We start from the raw sequence: 5,694 nt of genomic DNA on the forward strand, positions 1-5,694 counted from the left end.
TATTCTTCTTACGTTCCCACAGACGGCGCCAAATTGTGGGTGTTGATTTCTGACCACACAACCAAATAGGGAACTCAGTTAGAGTGCACTGGTAGAATAGATTAGCCCGAACAACCTGTCACACTCGAACAGCCTGTCACAGAAAGATAAGAATCCGGTGGTAGTTCGTCCACCTAGGGGCACATCGACGATCAAGTCAGTAATCAATATCTCTCAAAGATAACAAATAGTACTTAATTCACTAGACAGAACATAAAAAGCATACCTCAAACCCAACATGGATGCCTTATTTTTATAGTCAACAATGCCCTCGTCCCCTTAAAAGTCTTACTTCATAGGACTTTTAGCACATAATGCTTATCTTGGACTCTTATTTAGACAGGGATAAACTCCCTTAGAGCTTTATCTCTATCTAGTCTAGAACCCTCTTTCACCTAGGACTCCGGTCCATCCACTTATCTCGGATTCTGGTATTTGTGCAGATAACCTCGGCCTAGCTGAGATCATCTCGGCAAATGTGCCAAACCACGTGGCACCTCGGCTGGCACTTTGGTGTCACCTTTTGCCATGTGCTGTTATTTGCAAAATACTTTACCATAATTAAAATACAATAAATAAAAATATATATAGAAGAGATGATATAAGATTTGGAAAATATTTACTACTAAACAAAATGCTCCTTATATAATCACACAACCAGGACACGGAAGAATTCTGACGGCCACACATTATGCATGAATTAATGGATAATTCAAAGGAAGAGAGCTTACTTTATAGAGCCTCCATCGATAATTTAAACTATTCAATGGGTAGGTATCGTTGAGTACTTCATTCCTACAAAAAATTATGTTGTTAAAATATCAATAATTATTTGATTAGATCACATTTGTGTCAACGTAATTTTAATTTTGTAAAGATAAAGTATTCGACGAGCGTTATATATTGAACGGTTCAGATCATAAATGTGAACTCCGAGGTAAACCCATGGAGATCCAACCTCATCCTCAAATCTGATATCAGCGGGAGAGAAGCCTATAGTTGATCGGTGCCATGAACATAATGTGAAGCACATTGTGAGAATATTAATAAATGAGACATGCTGGATGAGTTAGTCACCCAACTGTTTCTTTTCTTACTCTTGCATCACAACTTTTCATTTCTACATCAATACACTTTATAATAACATAAATTTAATATTAAAATAATATATGTGCATTGATGCATCAACTATGGTGAAAGTTATGCAATATAAAAAGTTATAATTTTTTGTAGTAAAAATTATAAATAATGAAATTATGGGTAATACTCTGAACGTTATACATGATTAAAATTATAGTTTTTTGTGATAAAAATTATACTTTTACGAAGAGCAAAAGATTATATTTTTTGTGATAAAAAAGTAACAATTTTGTGATAAAAATTATACTTATATTTATAAGATGGATATCATAAATACACCTTTTTTTGGTGCACATGTAGTAAGCTTTCCCAAAAGAGAAAACTAAAAACCAAAAACAAAACAAAAAAATATTGAGACTTTGTAATCTCACAGGTATGTACAAAGAGTGGTGTAACGATTTAACCTTTTTATTTTTTGTTTACAAAAAACAAAGGGGAGTTTCTTTTTTTTATAATTTTTTTTTAATTAAAATAAAATAAAAACAAAAAATCTTCTTTGAAAATAAATGAAAACAAATATGCAAAAAACATGTTTAGTCAGTTTTGGAGAAAGATTGTCGACAACAAAGAGTGGTCGCATGTGGTGGTGGTGGTGGCTGAAAATGGCTGCGCAAAGTTGGTGCTAGGAGTATAGTTAGAGGGCACAGGGTGGTCGGATGGTAGCCAAAAGGTGATCAATTGTTACAGGATGGTGACTCTCCGATTGCATAGAGGCCGAAGAGTTTTCAAAAGGCGGTCGAATCTAGCAAAGAGGGTTTCATGTGGGCAGCTAGCAACCGACGGTGCTGATGATGGTTGATAGTGGCCGGTGGCCAGAGTTGGCTGGGAAAGGTAAAGATAATGAAAATTTGTTTTGACAAGAAGTGAAGATATATATATATATATATATTCATTTTCGAAAATGTTAAAAATTTGAAATCAATTATCGTTCTTTTTTTTTGAAAACAAAAATAATATATGAAGGCCCGTTTGGAGACTAGCTTTTTTGTTTTGTTTTGTATTTTTATTATTTTATTTTATATATATAACACACTAAAATAGCTAATAAAGATAAAATAAAATAAAAAATAAAATAAAATAATCAAAAAGACAAAATGTCACACTTTACTCATTAATTAATCACTTTTTCTCTCGCAATTATCTATTCAACTATAAAAAACAACAATGATACAATCCTCTAAAACTAGAGCTCTAATTGAGCTCTAGTGAGATGGAAAGTTAAAAAAAAAAAAAAACAAACAAACACAAAAAACAAAAAAAACAGAGAAAAACAAGGTCAAAACATCACGTCAGATAAGCTCCACATACACATTAGAGCTATTAGAACTCACAAATCTGAACTCCAAAACATTTCTAATTAAAAAAATTAACAAATTTTCTAAAGCACACTTTTTTATCTCATAAAATAGTTAAAAAGTCAATTAAAATAGTCAAGTTTTCAAATGGACCCCAAATAAGTTTTTCATTTTCAGTTTAATAACAAAAATACAAAATGCAAAACAAAAATAATACCCAACAATGGATAGCCAATTTGATTTTCTATTTTTATTTTTTTTCCCGTAAAATGATATAAGACATAAACTAATACATTTTTACTTCGCCATGAAAATCGAATATATTAATGACCATAATTGTTCGGGTAATTACATAAATTAATGGTCATTAATATATATCATTAATTTTATTTTGTTCTCTACAAATCATAAATTTCATATTCTATGGGCTGGTTTGGAAGGGCTGGGAGAGCTGGACAAGCCTTTGGGCCTCAAAGCTAGTTTGGGTAGTGGGGATTGCTTGATGGGTCAGTTAAAAGAAGGAAAATTTGGCCCAAACCTTCTTATTGAGCCATTCTTTCGTAAAAATGACAGGAAATTATTTAATATTTTCGACTAGGGCGAGCTCTAGTTGGAATATATTTTTCATCAAAATCTGGTTCATATGGTAATGTTACAGTGTACTTTTAATCTTGTCTTCATTTACCTAATCCTGAGTGGAAGAAAATTGTTGAAACCGATGCTTCCAATGAAGAATTTGGTGGTATTTTAAAACAGTTTAATCCCAAAACTCAGAAAGAAGAACTTCTACGTTTTCATTCTGGGCATTGGAATCAAGCTGCTTTAAACTATCCGACCATTAAACAGGAATGTTTAGCCATTGTAAAATGTGTTATTAAATTCCAGGATGATTTATTAAACCAGCATTTTATCATCAGAGTTGATTGCTCTGCTGCTAGACAGATATTTAAATAGGATGTTAAAAATCATCTGATTTTGTTTAACAGAAATTAAATCACGAATTTGATCTAATTCTTTTGTATACGGTTGAGTAATAAATTCAAAAATGATTGTTTTTCCCTGAAGTTGAGAATAAATTCCTGTTGAATCGATTTTCTGGATAGGCATCAAAAGACAAAGAAAAGGTGTGCCTAAAATGATATTTGTAGCAAGATTTCTAACCAACACAAATGATGTGGGAAGACAAAGATCTTGATTACAAATATATGCTTCTGGTACTTTATACCTGATTTGAAGAGAATTACCACTAGCGCTGGTGAGACTTTGAGTAGTCTTCTCAAAATATCTGGTTGGAACTATACCTTCTTGGATGCAGTTCATATCAGCTCCGCTATCAACTAAGGCAATAGCATCCTTAATGATAAAATCCGGTTTAATCATAAAAGAAACTTTTATGTACCATTTCTGAAAAGTGACTTGATTAACAAGTAATAAATAAGGGGTTGAAGCTTCTGGTTCTTGCTTGTTAAGATCAAGTTTTTGTTCAGTTTCTTTTTCTTTCTGTTTGGGAATTTGGGTATGAAGATATTTAATATCTTTGATGGCAGCTTCACTGGCAGTTTGCAAGTGTTTAACTTTTGTTTTAAGGATATTAATTTCCATTTTTAAATCCTGGAGAGTAGTTGGTTGTTCCACTACAGATTTAGTTTGAATTCTGTTAATTACTGTTTGAAGATTATAAGAATAATCTGGTATAGGAGGGGTTTCTGTTATTGTTTGTTGGTGTTCATAACACATTTTTAAATATTTTATTTTTATTTCTGGATCTTGGATTTGGTCTGCAACAGCAAGCATATCTTTTTGAGTGTCTGTTAAAACATTAATACTACTTGGTTCTCCTAAGTGTAAACCATTCATTTCCACTATGGATTTCCAGTAATTAATTTCTGATATTTGTTCCTGATTGGTACTACAGGGACATGGTTCTTCTGGTTCATCTTCATCAGAGGAAGTAGAGTATAATTGATTAAGCTCATCATCAGAAGGGATTTCGTCTTCAGTTGAATTTTCCTCAGCTTCTAAAGCTTGAATTAATTGTTCTTTAATGTCTGGATCAAGGTTTAATTCATTGACCTTAGATTTTGCTTTAGACTTACATCTATTAGCATAATGTCCTGTTTGATGCCCGTAAGCCGTTGACAGACGTGCTAATCTTACCTTTAGTGAGCACCTTTCATGGTATCAGAGCCACGTTTTAATTATCACATAATAAAAATATAAATTTAATAAATTAGACATATATGATCACAATACAAACATGTCTAATCAACAAGAAAATACAGTAGAAATACTAGAATCAGGATCTGTAACATCCATAGGAAATACTATTTCCTCGCTAGCCGAAGCCGCTGAATTAGTAGCCTACCAGGATGTCAAGGAAGCCTTAGATAAATGGACTATCCCAACAGTAGATCCAGCAACCATTTACAAGAAAGGAACTTTTAACTTTCTTAGTAAAAAAATAATTAAAACATTTGAACATGCATCCTGTATTCAGAACAATGATGAAATCATTCATTTAATTCATATAAATGATTTTATTCCATTTGTTAAACAGTATAAGTACATCCATATAGGATTAGTACAAATCGCCTTCAAACCTCTGACTCTTCTTGGTCAGAATACCAGTATCCAATGCACCCTACGTGATGGACGATGCCTTAACTGGCGTGCCTCACTTATGGGAGCTATTGAGACAAGTTTGTCTCATGGACCAGTATATTTTGACATTTATCCAAATCTTAGTGTTGCCTTGTGTGACACTAACCTTTCAGAAACCTTAGAACTTCGAGTTCTTACTCATGGTTATGAGTATAAACCAGGAACACCTCCCTTTTCAGTTCATTCCAGAATTTGTATTAAAGCTTTAACAACTTTAAATCCTTATGTCAAAAAGAAAACTGAAGCAGGAAAAACAGTATTGATTGAAACAAATCTTTACAGTAGTCAAGTAGCCGTTCCAAAGATCCTTCCTTGGAAGGACATAACTTTTCCTGACAGATGGGAAATTCCTAATGCTGTCCCTCCTAAACCACTCATACAGCACAACATCGATGATGTAATCCAAACAGATAGAGGTAACGTCTACCTCCGATTCCAGAAACCTATGCTCACCAGGAGCAATTCTTTTAATGCCAGTTTTCGAACTGCCCCTAGAAGTTTTTCCAACAATAGTTTTCGTTCTGTCCCTCCTTATCAAGTGGATTATCCGGAATCTAGT

The sequence above is a fragment of the Camellia sinensis genome, chromosome 15 (genome assembly GCF_055761805.1).
Source record: "Camellia sinensis isolate YWXY chromosome 15, ASM5576180v1, whole genome shotgun sequence".
Classification (NCBI taxonomy): Eukaryota; Viridiplantae; Streptophyta; class Magnoliopsida; order Ericales; family Theaceae; genus Camellia; species Camellia sinensis.